This window comes from Limulus polyphemus, unplaced genomic scaffold, assembly GCF_000517525.1.
Source record: "Limulus polyphemus unplaced genomic scaffold, Limulus_polyphemus-2.1.2 Scaffold159, whole genome shotgun sequence".
In the NCBI taxonomy this organism is placed as follows: Eukaryota; Metazoa; Arthropoda; class Merostomata; order Xiphosura; family Limulidae; genus Limulus; species Limulus polyphemus.
The window spans coordinates 897122-917298 of NW_013665769.1; the positions used below are offsets into that span (position 1 = coordinate 897122).

At 31.8% G+C, this 20177-nt stretch overlaps 1 protein-coding gene across 1 annotated transcript in view; it reads right to left on the minus strand.

The window, feature by feature from the left end:
• LOC106476848 (prothoracicostatic peptide-like) overlaps positions 1–15740 on the minus strand; it is a 22035-nt gene extending 6295 nt beyond the window's left edge. Inside the window, exon 1 of the mRNA XM_013937470.2 lies at positions 15613–15740. The gene's annotated coding sequence lies outside the window, so the exon portion shown is untranslated. The remainder of the gene's footprint in view (positions 1–15612) is intronic.
• Positions 15741–20177: the final 4437 nt, after the last annotated feature.

The window sequence follows — 20177 nt, forward strand, 5'->3', positions numbered from 1 at the left end:
GACGGGGTTTCGAAACCGCGACCCTCAGATTGCGAGTCGAGCGCCCTAACCACCTGGCCATGCTAGGTCCCATATCATATCGTTACAAGTTATGCCGTCACGTTCGGTCATGCTCCTTTTATTCAAAAGGATATGTTGTAAGGCTGGCAGTTTCAAATCACGCCACTCCTCTCTGCAAGCTTTCCACAATCCATCTAGTGTTTGAAGATGACGGTTTTTCAAAACCTGATCACACAGAAATTCAGAGGCGCCATGTCCGACAACTTTACCGATATATTTTCGTAAGGAATAGCATGAATAACTGTTTCATTCTTCAGCTGACTTAGGTATTAGACGTTTGAACTGGAAGTATGACTAGAAGTTTTATTTTAAACCCTTGTAACCTCATTCGCAATCAGAGATTCTTTTTTATTATGTTACGTTTTGTTTCTTGGGGCAACTATACTGCTTTGTTACAAGACGCCGCATTTTGCTTAAAATTGATCCATATTCCTTTGTTTTCCAACTCGTTGTAAATTCTAAATCCTCGATTTGAACGCATCTATGATCTGAATTTATGAATATTTTGCGTCAAAAGTGATTAATTTTTGTGGTATCACACTACCTACGTAACGCCAAATAATGTCAAATGTATGTCGTTCACTGGGACTTTATATAGGCTGTGGTTATCACGTGGCTTGCTGATTTGCATACTCAAAATCGTTTTTTATATAACGTTTTCAACCTTGTATTACAGGTATCAACCAAGCGGTTTAATTTATCTTCTTTATATTGTAGGTCATAAAAGATCAAGTTTCTTGCAAAAAGCAAAGTTCAAACCATTTTGAATTCACTTGCCTAGTTGGACTTCACTATCAGTTTTCACAGACATGAGAGATAATACAGAGAAGATCTGAGTGCTGTGTTTCTAAGAGATGTAACTATCAAGTTAAAATCAATCAACCGAGACAAATTCACTACTGGTAGTGTGTTCAAACTGAAAAAAAAACCACTATCTTCCCCAGTGTATACAAATAAATTATTAGTACTATTTCGTAAATTAGAAAGCAATATGAGAAATTGTACCTATTAATCCAGGTAACCCTAAAATAGACCATACACATCGTGGACGTTTATTATGGGGATTTTCTTCTATTTCAGAGGTGATCAACTTATCTTACAATAAATCATAACACATCGTGGACGTTTATTATGGGGATTTTCTTCTATTTCAGAGGTGATCAACTTATCTTACAATAAATCATAACAGATCGTGGACCAAGCTCCTTGGTCATGGAGATTTCTTCTCTTTCGGATATGGTCAACGTTTTTTACAATAAAAAATAGTCTTCGTTGTAAGTTAAAGAATAGAGAATAGTTTTGTTTTCATTCTTTACAATCCCCTAGCAGTTCAGCAGTAAGTTTATAGACTTATAAGCTAAAATCCGAAATTAGATTCCCCGCGATGCACAGTACGCAGATAATCTATTGTGCACCTTTGCACTAAAATTGATAAACAAACAGACAAACACTATTTTCATAAAATATTTTGTTTCATCTAAGCGTAAAGCTACACAATGAATTATCTGGATTTTGCTCCAAGCAGGAATCGAGCCCGAACTGTTCAGGGTTATGTGTTTTTAAGTTTACTAGTGAACAAAAGGATGACATCATCAAATATAAAAGTAGGTACACGGTAGAAGATTACTTTGTCACATAATTGAAGAATGTAGACAACGCGGCTTGTTTTTCCATACAGTCATTGTTTAATAAGCATAAAGTTGCTATATAAACACATTAACCTCAGAAACTAGAATATAGGTTAGTTTGCAACATAACCCTACATTATCAAGTAGAAGATATAGGTTAGTCTATCATAGAACACTGTATTGATACAAAATGGTAAAAAACCCTTTACTCGAGTACTTTCGAAAGGTGAACCTATCTTCTTCAGGGGCAAACCTTTTTTCTTTTCAAGCTTACTCCTGAAGAAGATAGATCCACCTTTTGAAAACACTCGAGTTATGGGGTTTTATCATTTTGCATCAAAACTTATTGAACCTACGTGTTTTTCTGACATCATGAATAGAAGACTATATTGTTAGTTTTGAATGTACTGGTTAATTTTAAACATACGTTGATAAGAAAAACATATATTTTACCTTTTTTATCATATAACTTTACATTAGTCGTTAAAAGACACGGGTTATCTTATTTTATTTTTATAACCTTATATTGTTTGATAGAAAGTGTGTTTGTTTATCATATACCCCTGTAGGGAGAACATTTAATTTATTTTTCTTAACATATGACTTTACATTAGTAGCTAGAAGACATGGGTTATCTTAACTTATAACCTTATATTGTTTGATAGAAGGTGTATTAGTTTATCATATACCTCGGTAAGAAGAACATTTAGATTATTTATACCAGTTTATACATTTATATTGATAAATAGATGACGCGGGGTACTCTATCTCATAGCTTTCTATTGTTTGTTAGAATTTGTGGGTTACTTTACCAAATTCTTTATTAAGAAGAACATGCGGGTTATGCAGATTGGTTTAACAGTGTAGTTAAATGCACGTGTTTTTATATCTGAACGTTAATTTTTCTCTCTCATTGTACTGTCGACTTTATAATATTTACTAAATTGTAGATCACAAGTATTAAGTTTTACTTGTAAATTGCATGTTTGCTGATATTTTATGAGTTATATAAAAACAACACAACTACACATCATCAACTGCTGTATAAGGAAAACATACCGTCAGGTTGTAAGGTTCTTTTCCTTTCTTTTATGTTACTTACAGAAAGGGACCACACGACTGCGTATAAAAATAACTTAACATAAATTTAAACGAGGATAACCAGATTAATTCAGCAGACTTGATGTTACAATTTACCACACAGTCAAGTAAAACTTACCTAAATTATAGAAAATAGCAAAGTTCCCATTGGATATAGTTAAATATTCATGCATTGTTTTCTTCGTTGTTAAAGCATAATAGAATAGACTATCTGCTTTTTTCTCACTACTGGGATCGGTCCCCGAATGTTGGGGTGAGAGACGGCTTGGTATTAGTTATGTTTTTATTTAAAATCACTATTAATGGAATTACAAGGCCACAATAATTTTGTAAGTTTATATCTTTGAAAAGAAAATACCTTAATATATAATGTGAACGTGAACATAAATTACCATAAAAGTATTATTGTATTTATTGTTAATTTATGATTGCTGTTTAACATTGTTGATTATGAAATGCATATGTCTGTAGCCTGTGAACTTTATGTGTTCAGTTTTTGACACAAGTCACTAAAACAACTAAGTCAGTAATACATTTTTTGTGAATCTACGATGTACGTGGTACGTCCTCATGTTCAGTGCTTTTAACCAAGTCAGGAATTACACATCCTATAAGTACAAGGATGTATGTGGCACATTTTCATATTTAGTGTTTTTAAATCAAATCAAGAATACACATCTTATGAATCAATAATTGTATGTGGTACATCCTGATGTTTAATGTTTTTTTTTTTTTTTACCAAGCAGCTGAAAAGACAGAATATTCTGAGTCTACCAACGAAGACAAGGATACATATTTAATATTCCATTGGTGTATGGAGCACATTCTGACGTTCTCATGATTTGTTTCCTAACATATCTGAATTAATTGCAACTTGATCTAATAAATACTGGAAAAATCAAGCCAGCTTTGACTTGTCACTAAAATACTAGGGACCAAACGTTTTGATGAGAAAAGTTATACAACATGTTTGGTGTTATTATTCGAGTATTTCACTTTTAACCAACTGACCAGAAGGGAGAGAATGTGACTTTGTTAGTCTTTGAATAGAATAACGGAAATTACTGTCATTCTTATAACTCATCAATAGTGGAAAGTGTGTGACATGTTTTGCTGCATAGCGGTAAGAACAAGAACCTTGTCATTCACAATACGGCACACTAACCATATGTCACATATATTTTATATTTCCATCATCAAGACCACTCTATAAATCACGTGCGAACAATTTATTTTATTAAATATTTTTATGTCTCTTGCTCGTTATTTTCTTACTATATATCTATATATTTTTGATTTTCTTCAACAAAATTACTGCATGAGTTACATGAAAATTACGTGTGGGTTTGGCCTGGGTTTTAGTAAAATAAATAAATTTTCGTTGGCTGATTAACCTGTTACTGACAAGAATATTTTCGATACTTAATGACATAGTGCAAAAAAAAAAAAATCCTGAATAAGATTTAGAATAACAGCGATTTTGAAAAAAGTATACATAATATATTCTTCTGTAGCTTTTCCCGTATCTATACGGGGTCGCTATTTTTTGTTTTGGTGTTGGCAGGGTTTTTTACGGCCGGATGCCCTTCCTGACGCCAACCATCCCCTAATTTAGCAGTGTAAGACTAGAGGGAAGGCAGCTAACAACCACCGCCAACTCTTGGGCTACTCTTTTACCAACGAATAGTGGAATTATAACGCCCCCATGTTTGGTGGGATGGGGGTGCGAACACGCGACCCGCAGACTGCGAGGCGAGCGTCCTACCCACCTGGCCATGCCGGTCTCCAAGTGTACATAATATATTACACCTGGTTAAATATGATCATTGATATATAAATTGTATAAAGCAGTTCTGAAATGTATATGAGCTTAGAGTTTTTGTAAAATATCGTGATACATGTTTTTACGTGAATCGCAGTTCTGAATTAAATTAACTGGCTCAGTTTGTCGTCCAACTGTGTCGAACTTCGTCTATTCAATCAATGTGCATAGCCAATATTCCTAATATTCTTTAACGGTAGACATTCAACAGAATGTTTTCTTTATATTATAAAGTTACGTCAGGTTTAAATTAATATATAAATTCATATTTAGGGAAGTTAAGATATAGACAGAAGAGTTGAGTGATAATGAGTCAATAGAATAATCAAAGTTAAGGTTTTGAATGAATGAACCTAAGGTTTTTGTACACTGAACGCCCGCATTAAATGCATTGCGGCTTAAGTAAATATCAGTTATTTCTGAACAAATCTCAGGAGTTTTCCATTCATTAAAATCTATTAAACACGCTGTGTACGAGAATAAGAGTTCCTTGTGTACCCCCCTCCCCCCAGCACTCACTCTGTCCATACCAGATATGTATGGAGACTCCTACAAGGGGTGTTTGCTGACATTATTAATGCATTCATCAAAACGGCAGTGTATTAATATAACAGTTTTACAAAGAAAATATGAAAATTTCATTCAATCAACCTGAAGCTACTTTTATCTGTGCAGAGGGAGACCCGCGACGTGTAAAGCTGGCATTTAAAATAACCTATTCAAAACACTACATGAGCATAAGTCTTGAACAATACTTTTCGTGTATATATATATATATATATATATACTATAAAAACGCAGCATCAGCGATTTGTCTGAAATGTTACACAAATATTAGGTGTTGCTCACGAAAATAAATCTCGTCACCATGTACTCGAGGGTGGGGTGATCACTACAGTATGAATAGTGTGTAGATCTTTCTGGACAACTGACGCAAAGTTCTTGATTTATAAATCGTCTGATTTATCCCAGCTAAATTATCTCCTATTGAGTCTTCTGCCGAGCAAGCAGATTTATGTAGCTTTTCTCGGTCTTCTTTCCCAGAAACACGCCTAGTTAAAGGTAAAAACTAAATACACTTTTTTATAGCAATAAAATAAGAAAATACTAGTCACTCGAGCAGATCGTGATGAAATCACTAAAAAAAACACATCTACTCAAAAGGTCAGGTGAAACTAAATTATTCAAATGAACGAGAGAAATGCATTTACTCAAAAGGTCAAAGGGCAATAAAATATTTAAATCAATGAGAAAGACATCAACTGAAACGATCAGATGGCACTAAACTCGTTAAATTAATAAAATAAACATATCTACTCAAATAATAAGATTGCACTAAACTCTTTAAATTAATAAGATAAATACATATACTCAAATGATAAAATCGCACTAAACTCTTTATATTAATAAAATACGCATATTTACTCAAACGATCAGGTGGCACTAAACTCTTTAGATTAATAAGATAAACATATCTACTCAAACGATTAAATGGAATTAAACTCTTTATATTAATAAAATAAACATACATACTCAAATGATCAGATGGCACTAAACTCTTTAGATTAATAAGATAAACATATCTACTCAAACGATTAAATGGAATTAAACTCTTTATATTAATAAAATAAACATATATACTCAAACGATCAGATGGCACTAAACTATTTATATTAACAAGAGAAACAGTAAAGATCATATTGAGCACAACACTTGATGACATAAGACGTGTGTTCTCCCCGGTGGCTCAAAGGTAATCTAGGTGGCTTATAATGCTAAAATCGGGGTTCAGTACCCACGATGGACACAGTGCAGGTAGCTCATTGTCCAATTGTGTACTTTTGTGCTTATGAACACAATAAACATTGAAAAGTTAAAGAGGTATTTTAAAGTATTCAAAGAATATTTTTAGCTTTTCCTTACAATACATTATATTTTTATAATTTCATTAATAATAAACTGTGAAATGCTTGCATAGAAAACGGTCAGTATAAATATTCTTCGCACATTTATAATGTTTACATTTGAATGAAAATTATAAAATACAATGTAATACAAATCAAAAGAGATTTTCTTGTATAGAAAACTCACATATTCTGAAATGTTACTTTCTTAAAACTTCTACAGTTTACGTCATTTGCAAACTACATCATGTTTGTGATGCAAGACCACTGTTGCTAACGTTTGTAATAAAACCTCAAAACGTTCTTAAATCCAGTATTAGCTACCTTGCAAATGTCGGTATGGTTCAGAACTACGGCCACGTGACACACGTGAATCTGTCCGGCACATAAAAGCAAACTTCAATGATCAGGCTTGTAAAATGCCTCCAGAGTGTGATTGGTAAACTACCACTCTTTCCAAAGAGAAATGCTCATACAGCGTGGCTGTTAAAGAACGTAGATCAAAGGACACAACGTTTCAAAGAAGAATATATTCAACTCTCTCAATCGAAGTTGATAAATTAAAGAACGATTAGAACAACGCAAGCTATGAAACCATGCCCGAATCCAATCGATAAGAACGCCCTCATTCGCAAAGACCCTTCCGACCCAAACTGTGACTGCATTGAAGTTGGGGATGTTTCCTGGTCTCATTAATACGATAATAAATATGTATTTGAAGATGAGAAGGCTCACAAGCCACATGTTTACAATCTTCCAGTCATGTATCTAAGGCACTACTGTTTACAAGAGAAAGATAGTTAGAGAAAGTAAAATCACAACCATCTTATTCGACCACATACTTCACAAAAAAACCCCGATGAAGGTCTAGTTTGGCCCGGCATGGTCAGAGGGATAGAGAGCTTGACTCGCAATCTGCAGGTCGCGGATTCGAATCCTCATCTCACCAAACATGCTCGTCCTTTCAGTCGTGGGGGTGTTATAATGTCACAGTCAAAGATTTGCCCAAGAGTTGGCGGTGAGAGGTGATGACTTGATGCCTTCCCTCTAGTCTTTCACTGTTAAATTAGGGACGGCTAGCGCAGATAGATCTCATGTAGCTTTGCGCGAAATTCAAAACAAAACAAGCAGAACGAAACTCTAGTTTAACAACAAATAAAGAGGAAAACGTATTTCTTCACATGAATACAAATGTACATATGTACACGAACATTGCCCTAAAAGGGGTCGGAGTGATCCTCATGTTGTATTTAAATTCGTATTGACCTGAAAAAGATATCATCTAATAGGGCTATAAGACCTAAACACCGATTAAGAGAACAGCAGAGAGCTCTAGTTTACTTTTGTGTCTTTGGCCTGCTTAAAAATACGCTTGGAAGTTGTAGACATAATACATTAGCTGGTTTATGAAAAGATGCACCAGAAGAGTAGGAGAACATTGACATGACTGTTTTGAAAGAAGCCTTATCATGTGGAAACATCACGGCAGGCGATTGTTAAGAAAAAAATAGATAAAACATCATCGCTGGGTAAATACGGTCGCCAATACTAACATAACGAAGTTAATAATATTTTCCAAAAATTATTCTGACGTGCATAAATTTTACCATTACATTATTTCATACACTACTGATACAGTCTACCATTAAATAGTTTTGAACATCCCTGATATTATCGACATTTTACATTGTTTTAAACATCACTGACGTTACCGATTTTTAACCAGTATTCAATGTTTCCAACTAACACATAGCTTGAGCATCATCGATATTATTGTCTTTTGACGTACGATAGGAAATTGATATTTTGCTTAAGCTCCCTATTCAAGTATTTCAACGCTCACACGATGGATGCTACGATTCTGAAACCATGAAGCACTGAGAAGGCTTAGTTGATAGTGCATTTAAAAAGGTATTGTTTTAGCACGTTGACAAAACAATATGTCACATAATTGAAGGTATTCAGTCAGAAAGTGTTGTTTTTTTTTTACATAACACTTTAACCCACCAGGCTATAACAGAAGCCCACCCCGATTTACTTCTATTTTTACCTTTGCTTTTATCAGAATAAAAATCTTCCTAGAGAATAAGTGCATCAATGGAACCATTTAGTGGTTCTTATACTTTATTTGGACAGGCAGAAGCCTGGACAAGCTTATTCAAGTGAAGCTTTACAGGTAATTATCAAAGGAACTAAGCGTTTTTCTCCCAAGGTATTTATTAAGGTTGACAGATAGATTTCGCCTGCCCATAAAATGTTATTCGCACAAGATACAGCAGGGATCAACATTGACAACTATTGGCGCTTTCTAGAAAAGACAGAACACAACTGTAATCACAGGCGTTTTCGACTTTCTAACCTTATCTTGCCCTACATCATTTTATTATTTTCTACACAGCATAAAACATTCTGGTAAAACATCAAGCGATTCATAGAAAAAAAAAGTACGTTTTTCCCATTAATCCAACAATAAATCAATACCGTTCTTTCAGCTGTCACAAAATATATATTCTCATGAGAGCTTTTAAAAGACACCTGTATCAATGATTGTGCAACTCTACTGAGTTATCCGACGTTCTAAGATCGGGGACTTGCGACATCAAACGTGAAGAAGAAAACCCGTGTACAAAGTCTTTTAAACTAACAACTACTTGGATTAGTTTCTCGGATCATTAGTTCGTCGATATTTCGTAAGAACAAACAGTTTGAGTGCCCTAATGCCATTCTATGAACTTTTACCCTCGGTTTATTTTAGAGTGATCTAAGAAACTTCTTTTATAAGCTTTAATAGAATACTTATTACTGAAAAGAGTAACAGTTTTCTCATGTTATCCATAAATACTTATTCTTTTGACTTATCCGCGAAAACAAAACCGATTACGTCTGGAAAATATGCCAATAGAAAACTATCCTTAAATCATACCACCATGTTTTTATACTGTCTAGTTTATTATATATTTAGTTACTTTTGGCCATCATTAATAGAAAACGTGATAATATCAGTATCAGTGAGAAAGTATGGTTATAATAAGCGATGTTATATGTGATTGACACCTGAAGATGACTATCACATAGAAAACAAATGGTTGTACTAGGTCACTATTTCTGAGTCACTAAGGGTAAAGCACAATTTCATAAGTGTACAAAATTTAATTCATCATTTGACAAAAGTCTTTCTGTGTACCCGCCTATAACTGACGAACCGCTCGACCAATTGTCAACAAACGTGGCATATACCATTAAGGCACTTTGGAGAATAGCATATGGGGATCTAAGTTCAGCTAGTGATGAATAATGGAAACTCAACGTACAGATAATAACACGACACTAATTCCTAATACTTGAAACACACAGAGTTAATCACACTAATCGACTTCCTAATACTTGGAGCAAACATAGTTAATAACACTAAACGACTTCCTAATACTTGGAGCAAACAGAGTAAATCACATTAAACTAATTACACATATTTGTAACACATAAAGCTAATTACACTAAACCAATTCCTGATAATTGTAACAAACAGACATAATCACACTAAACTAATTACTGATAATTGGAACACACAGAGATAATCATACTAAATTAATTCCTGATACTTGTAAGTCAAAGAGTTAATCACATTCAACTAATTCCTAATAATTGTAAAACACAGAGATAATCACACTAAACTATTTCCAGATAAATGTAACTCACAGAGATAATAACCCTAAACTACTTCCTGATACTTGTAACATACAGACATAATCATACTAAAGTAACTCCTCATACTTGTAACACACAGAGGTAATGATACTAAACTAATTCCTGATAATTGTAAAATACAGAGGTAATCATACCAAACTAATTCCTGATACTTGTAACACACACAGAGATAATCATACTAAAGTAATTTTTCATAATTGTAACAAACAGAGATGATCACACTAAACTATTTCATGTTACTTGAAGCAAGCAGAGATAATCATACTAAATAATTTGTTACACTTGAAACGCACAAAGATAATCATACTAATCTAACTCTAGATAATTGTAACACACAAAGATAATCACTCTAAACTATTTCCTGATACTTGTAACACACACAGAGATAATCACACTAAACTATTTCCTAATACTTGAAACAAGCAGAGATAATTATGCTAAATAATTTCTTTCACCTGAAACACACAAAGATAATCATACTAAACTAATTCCTTATAATTATAACACACAGAGATAATCAAATTAAACTATTTCCTGATACTTGTAACACACAGAGTTAATCACACTAAACTAATTCCTCATAACTGTAACACAAACACACACAATAAACTATTTACTGATAATTGTAACACACAGATGTAATCATACTAATTTAAACCCTGATACTTGTAACACACAGAGTTAATCACACTAAACTAGTTCCTGATAATTCTAAAACACAGAAATAATCATACGAAACTAATTCCTAAAAATTGTAACATAATCACACTAAACTAATTCCTCATAACTGTAACACACTCAGATAATCACACTAAACTACTTCCTGATAATTGTAGCATACAGAGATGATCATACTAAAATATTTCCTGATACTTGTAACAAACAGAATTAATCATACTAAACTACTTCCTGATATTTGAAGCAAGCAGAGATAATCATACTAAACTAATTCCTAATACTTGTAACAAACAATAATAATCATACTAAACAAATTCCTCATAATTATAACACACAGAGATAATCACACTAAACTATTTCCTGATACTTGTAACACATAGAGATAATCATTATAAACTAATTCTTGATACTTGTAACAGACAGATTTAATCACACTAACCTAATTCCTCATAATTCTAACATACACAGAGATAATCACACTAAACTATTTCCTGATAATTGAAATACACAGAGGTAATCATACTAAACTAATTCCTGATTCTTGTAAAAACCAGAGTGAATTATAATAAACTAATTCCTGATATTTGAAACAATCAGAGTTAATTATATTAAATTAATTCCTGATACTTGTAACAAACAAAGTTAATCATTATAAACTAATTCCTGATACTTGTAACAGACAGATTTAATCACACTAACCTAATTCCTCATAATTCTAACATACACAGAGATAATCACACTAAACTATTTCCTGATACTTGTAACACATAGATATGATCACACTAAATTAATTCCTGATACTTGTAACACATAGATATGATCACACTAAATTAATTCCTGATACTTGTAACACATAGAGATGATCACACTAAACTAATTATTGATAATTGTAGCACACGGAGATAATCATACGAAACTAATTCCTGATACTTGTAACAAACAGAGATAATCATTATAAACTAATTCTTGATACTTGTAACAGACAGATTTAATCACACTAACCTAATTCCTCATAATTCTAACATACACAGAGATAATCACACTAAACTATTTCCTGATACTTGAAACACATAGTTATGATCACACTAAATTAATTCCTGATACTTGTAACACATAGAGATGATCACACTCAACTAATTCCTGATATTTGAAGCAAGCAGAGTTAATCATACTAAACTACTTTCTACTACTTGTAACACACAGAGATGGTCACACTAAGCAATATTCTGATAATTGTAAAACACAGAGATAATCATACTAAACCAATTCATCATAATTGTAACACACAGAAGTAATCATAATAAACTAATTCCTGATACTTGTAACAAACAGAGTTCATCATACTTAACTAACTCCTGAAATTGTGCCACACAGAAATGATCACACTCAATTAATCCCTAATACTTGAAACAAGCAGAGATAATCATACTAAATAATTTCTTACACTTGAAACACAAAAACACATTCATACTAAACTAAATCTCGATAATTGTAACAAACATAGATAATCATATTACACTAATTCTTGAAATTGTAACACACAGAGATAATCACACTCAACTAATTCCTGATATTTGAAGCAAGCAGAGTTAATCATACTAAACTACTTTCTACCACTTGTAACACACAGAGATGGTCACACTAAGCAATATTCTGATAATTGTAAAACACAGAGGTAATCATACTAAACTAATTCCTGATACTTGTAACAAACAGAGCTAATCATACTAAACTACTTCGTGATACTTGTAACACACGGAGATGATCATATTAAGCTAATTTCTGATAATTGTAAAACACAGAGATAATAATACGAAACTAATTCCTGATACTTGTAACTCAAAGAGGTAATCACACTAAACTAATTCCTGATACTTGTAACACAAATATTTAATCACACTAAACTAATTCCTGATAATTGTAACACACGGAGATAATCATACTAAACTAATTCCTCATAATTGAACACACACAAATAATCACACTAAACTATTTCCTTATACTTGTAACACACACAGAGTTAATCATACTAACCTAATTCATGATACTTGTAACACATAAATATGATCATCCAAAACTATTTCATGATACTTGTAACACACAGAGTTAATCCTACTAAACTACTTCCTCATACATGTAACACCCCTAGATGATCACACTAAACTACATCCTGATAACATTAACATACAGAGGTAATCACATTAATCTAATTTCTGATAATTGTAACACACATAGGTAATCATACTAAGCTAATTCCTCATAATTGAACGAAGAGAAATAATCACACTAAACTAATTCCTAATAATTGTAACACACAGAGTTAATCATACTAAACTAATTCCTGATATTTATAACACAGAGAGATAATCATACTAAACTAATTCCTCATAACTGTAACACACCCAGATAATCACACTAAACTTCTCCCTGATAATTGTAACATACAAAGATGATCATACTAAAATATTTCCTGATACTTGTAACAAACAGAATTAATCATACTAAACTACTTCCTGATATTTGAAGCAAGCAGAGATAATCATACTAAACTAATTCCTAATACTTGTAACAAACAGACTTTATCATACTAAACTAATTCTTGATACTTGTAACACATAGAGTTAATCACACTAAACTAATTCCTGTAATTGTAACAGACAGAGATATTCGCACTAAACTATTTTCTGGTACTTGTAACACACAGAGTTAATCATATTAAACTACTTCGTGTTACTTGTAACAAACAGAGCTCATCATACTAAACTAATTCCTGATATTTATAACACAGAGAGATAATCATACTAAACTAATTCCTCATAACTGTAACACACCCAGATAATCACACTAAACTACTTCCTGATAATTGTAACATACAGAGGTGATCATACTAAAATATTTCCTGATACTTGTAACAAACAGAATTAATCATATTAAACTACTTCCTGATATTTGAAGCAAGCAGAGATAATCATACTAAACAAATTCGTACAATTAAAACACACACAAAGATAATCATACTAAACTAACTCTTGATAATTTTAACACAGAGAGATAATCACACTAAACTAATTCCTGATACTTGTAACATATAGAGTTAATCACACTAAAGTAATTGCTTATATCTGTAACACGCATAGTTAAACACACTAAAGTAATTGCTTATATCTGTAACACGCATAGTTAAACACATTAAACTAATTCCTGATATTTGTAACACAAGAGTTAATCACACTAAACTAATTTCTGATAACTGTAACACGCAGAGTTAAACACACTAAACTAATTCCTAATACTTGTAACACAAGAGTTAATCACACTAAACTAATGTCTGATAACTGTAACACGCAGAGTTAATCTTACTAATTTATTTCCTGATAATTCGAAAAAACGTGAGGTTAATAAAGTAGACAAATAATAACTTACGGAATTCGTTACCTCATAGGCGTGAAGTAAGAAACAAAACCAATATTATCTATTACAACAATCAAATGTGAATATAAATACAAATGATCAATGAAATAGCTAAATCAACAGTTAATTATTAAAAATTAAGTTAAAAATAATGGAATAGCCTTTATTAATGATACTTATGTAGTGACACTCAATAAAAATGTACTTATAATGAACCATTTCAACTCTTGCATATTGTGATGGTTACCTTAATTAATGCGTGGTTTAACAAGCTCCAATAAACAAGTTTATTTATCCAATGTATTTCATTCTAACAAAAGATTATTAGTAAAGATTATTTTAACAAATTATCCAAGCTAGATTTCCATTGTAAAGTACTAATAGGAAAAATAAATTTTCTTGAAATGGATCATCTAAGCTATGTATTTTTTGCACATAATTACCCAAATTAAAGGGTTAATATTATGGATTAGTTAAAGTATAATCTATTATCTATTAAATTACCCAAGCAATACTGTAATGAACCTATTAATGTAAGAGACATTTTATTGTTGTACATTATAATGCATTACACGTCGAAAGTGATATTTTAATATATTACTAGATATATGATATTCTTTATCGTAATAGACTACCTAATAAACAGGTTATTATTTTAGCTTACTTAGAGTAAGTGTTGTTTAAACTAATTACTCGAGCGAATGTTATTGTAATAGACTATCTAATATAAGGATTATTATATTAGCTTCCCTAGCGTTTTTACTTGTATAGATAAAGGGGGTTGATTTTTACTAAGTACAAAGCTACACAGCAGGTTATTTGTGCCGTGCCAACCATGGGTATCGAAACCCAATTTTTAGCGTTGTAAACCTGGAAACTTACCTACCGCTTAGCCACTTATTTGCGTCATGGATCACTGATTTTTATCTTTTTAAATTTTTGAAAAAAGCTCATGCTTGCATTATTCATGTATATCTGTATTTCATGAAATATCGATCAGTTGTGAGAAACAGAAAGTAATGTGAAATAATTACAATATTCTCTCTATATATATATGCCCACCAGTGGCTGAGCGGTAAGTTTTAAAGCTTATAACCCTTATAATCTTGTCTCGGTACCCGTGGTGAGCACAACACAGATATACCATTGTGTAGCTTTGCGCTTAACAACAAACAAACACCATGTATATATATATATATATATATATATATACACGACCCAATAAATTGTTTACGTTTTTTTATGTACACTATCAACGTATACAGTGAAAGAAGCGCTATTAATATCTTAAACAATTACTTACCGCTTGGTAAATCGTAAGTCGTCTTTTGTAGTGATTTCTCAGAGAAAATTGATAAACAAACTGTAGTCGCTGTTGTTGGAGTGTCAACTGCCACGTGGGAGTCTGTGCGTTCATTCACTAAACGACGGTTGTGGTCGTTTTTATCGTCAACCTTACCGAAGTTTTCTTACGTCATGAGCAGGCTCCGTTTTTCTAATCGTCTTATTGGTTAAACGCCCTGTCACATAGAATTTTATTTCAACCATACGTAATAAGCATACTTATCATATGACCAATTACAAGGAAGTATAAGTCTAAAAGAATCGCTTTGTCATTATTAAGCACAAAACTACACAATGGGTTATCTATGCTCTCTTCACCACGGGTATCGAAATCTGAATTTTAGCGTCGTAAGTCTACAGTCTTACCGCTGAGCCAGTTCGTTTTGTTTAGACTAGTATACTTTTATTACTGGGTTCAATAGATTGATCTGTATATTAGGGTCCTGAACATAACTAAAGACTATGAAACAGTTGATCATTTCTTTATATAACCTCTTGAATGCTTTGCTGGCAGAAGATGAGCAAAATATTGTTTTCATAGCATGAAAATAGAATGTAACTGAAATCTCAGAGTCGCCAAAGCATATTTAGAATAGTTGTTTACCTTTAAGCTTTTCATTCGCAGGCTTCCAATATGTTCTTGATGATTTACGAGTAAATGGTTAAGGTTATTTTTCTGTTTATTGCAGTTTTAAAGGCATTTAAACTAAATCTAACATAAAGCGAAGTAAAACATTAAAATTACATCTAATATACGGAGAAGTAAAACATGAAAACTACACCTAACATAAAGCGAAATAAAACATTAAAATTACATAATTACATCTAATGTAGAGAGAAGTAGAACATTAACACTACAAGTAACATAAAGTGAAGTGAAACATTAAGCTATACGTAATGTAAAGCGAAGTAAAACAGTAAACAATAAAATCAGTTAAAGCCACACCTAACCTAAAGTGAAGTAAACCATTAAAATTACATCTAACATAAATTGAAATAAAACATTAAAACCACATCTAATGTAAAGTGAAGTTGAATAATAATTTACTGTTTTAAAAGTTCAGTACCTACTACAATATCGTTATCAAAGGTAAAATGTGAAAAAAAGTGGATATACTTTTTTTAATTTGTTATTAATTTTTTAGGAGTGCAATAATTAAATTGCACAAAACAGATACTGCTACTCTTGGCTTAATAGCTAATAATTCAACAACCTAATTTATCATAGAGTCGGTAGACTCTATATGTAGGGATTTCCAAAGTACTCTGTATACATAGTGCAGATACACGCTAAAAAATCAACAGAGTTTTACTTTAAAAGATGATTGCCACTCACTTTCATTTGTTTCTCTACCCAACAAGCCTAAATACAAGGAAAGAAACCAAACCAGAAAATGACCAACCTACCATTTTTGTTCATCTTCTTCTGCTTCTTTCAGTCGAGATAACTCTACAACAACTTTATCACTAACGTCAGTTTAAACCTAAATCCACTCTATGTGTTTCTGGTCAGTGCATGATGTCATCGCTTAGATTTAATAATAACTAGTAATCAAAAAACAAAAAATATCATAATTCTAACGTTAACGATGTTATCATTACCCCTTGAAGTTAACTATTTTACAGACATTTGGTGTTCCTTAAAAAGTTTAAGTACATGGTGGGCAGGAATTATCAGCCAATAACAGATAAACATTAGATGACTGTAACATGTAGAATACTCAATGCTTTATACATTATACAATCGGTGTTTTTAGAGAGCCAACCATATATTATGTATGAAATGAAGAAGTAAAAAAATCAATACACATAATATTAAAGTTTATTACATACTTTCATATAATACACTAATTTTCAGTCAGAGGAAAAAATGTCACCCAACAAGTAATAAAAAACATTTTGTAAATGTAAATTGATGTATGGATGGCAGTGCCAAAAATAATGAAAACAAGAATTAGGGATGATACAGCTATAAATAGATCATCCGTACATGACTTTCAATATTAAAATCTAATATTACACTGTAAAATGCATACTTAACTTTAATATCACTACAGTTGGAATTTATATATTCCTGAATGTTGGTATGCAGTTTGTTTATCGTAATATCATGGTCATTTCAAGGTAGACATCAATGTCGTGTAACTAAGAGCCTAGGACATACGTACAAAGAAAACCAAGTTGAGTAAAAACATGTCTTGATTATTACAAACTCTCGCTATAAGGTCGGTCAATTAGACCATTTTGTACACATGCATTTTACACTATAACATTAAATTTGAATATTGAATGTCTTTAGGGATGATCTATGTATAGCTGTATCATCCTTATTTTCCTCTTTGCATTATTTTTGTTACTGCCATTCCTACATCATTTTACACATACAAAACGTTTTTCTTACTTGTATAGAATACATCGTTATATTATCGTTTTGTACACATGAATTCAAATGTTTTGTCTTTATGGAGATGGTTTTTAAGTAAATTATGTTATACAGTGTTCACTTTTAATACCTTAATAATAGCCTTTGAAGCATATTTCATCTAAAACAACCAACGTACAATCACTTCATCAGTGAACGTAATGCTCAGGTAACAGCATAATTTTTAGAAAGAGCTATTGTCAAACTTTTAAAGATGCAACTTTAGAATCTAGCTTAGAAATAGCATGCTAATTTTCATATTTTCATTCTTGTATGGACTCAGTTTATATGGTAAAGATTATATTTATCCTCAGTGGCGCGTAAAAACAAGAAAATATATCTTGTTTAATATGTTAATCAAACAAATTATTTCAAACTTTAAGAAGTTTGATTGCTAGATGTAAAGTTACCCATTCTACTGAAATATGCTTGTCTCCTCTTTTTGTCTTAATTATCTCCATTTAAAGTTGTTCAAGTTAAATCTTACAAGCACTTTAAAGAGCTGTTTGGAGCTTTTCTTTTAAATTATTAGGGAAAACTCTATTTTATGAAAGACATAAATTAGCTGAAAAAAGCTGCTTGGAAATAGAAGAACAGCTCTTGTTAGAACAATATCATAATTCGGTTACATTTCGCGTGGTTCTAAATTGTTCTTCGCCTCTATATTTGTATCCATTGAGAAAAAAAATTTAGGTTAGATAAAATTATTTTAAAAAGTTGGTTAAACTTATCTTCTCTAGTAATTTTTCGCCGTATCTGTGGCGTCGTTCTTACTAAACGAACACAAAGATTTAAAAAAAAGGAAATCTACTGAACTGAAATACTTGTGAATAAAGAACACAGATAAACCTCTCAAAATTTGTTTTCAGACATATCTAGCGTCATGATAAAGTCCCCAGTCCACTTATAGAAAACGTACAACATAAAAGAATATTTATACTGAAAATTTCAGTTACTCTAAAGCTGATCTACATTTACGAGATCGAACTTCAGTAAGTTTACTATAATGCCACGTCTACGCTGAATGTTCTTGTCAAATCAGTCTAATGTACTTGGACAATATCTGGATATTATCATATGACATGCAAAACAGACATTTACCATCTGTAATATGATAATGGAAATAAGCTGTCATAAGGGGATAAACATTACTGCTCTCGTTGAGTTATAGGGAAGAAAATGAATTTCTTTAAGGACTGTCAGAAACTAATTATCTACAGAAATCAGAGATAATATTAAATCTAGAAAGTGAAGTGTAACAGAAATAAAAACTCGATTAACTCTGATGTAAAATATGTCAGCTACCACTTTTACCCCAAAGTAAACTCTTATTAATCCTTTAGTGCTGTCCTCCAATTATTCATTCCCATATTTTACAACAATACAAATATTGTTCTATTATAATATTTATATAATTTATGAACATATATGGATTAATGTTATATGTTAATGAAATTTGTAACAGTAACTACTTAAATAGAAAAGTAAACAAATACTTACAAGTTAGGATATTAAACTAATATCTATAAGACGTCTATCAAAAAGATTCGCATAAAATTAAAAACACCACACCAGAATTTTTTTTTTCTGATTGGGTTTAGGGATATGAGAAGATTTAACTTTTAAAGCAAAAATAGCAATATCTGTGTAACTGCTGTTATGTACGATGTATTAATATAATATGAGCAATTTTGTCACGTGTGTGAACATTAAATGAAGTAGAATTCATTCAGTTTAATGTCGTTGGGGATGGTATTTTCACATATTAGTCATTTCTATATATTTGGAGTTCTAAATTAATTGGGAATTTATTTTATTTTTTAGCATTATTATTTACCATGCATACATTTAGTGCTCTACATCATCTGTTACAAGCGGAAATGAATTTAAACAACAGTTGTTACAGTTTGAATGCCTTTTCCAAGCTGGCGAAGCATGATTATAATTAATTTTAATTGTCATAAGTCATTAATGTTAAGCCTATTATATTTATAACAGTGCATTCTTTATCTTGACCAATTAGGACTAGATAAGGTTTGTTTGTCTTTGTTTTGTTTCAGAATATCGCGCAAAGCTACACGGGGGCTACCCGCGCTAGTCGT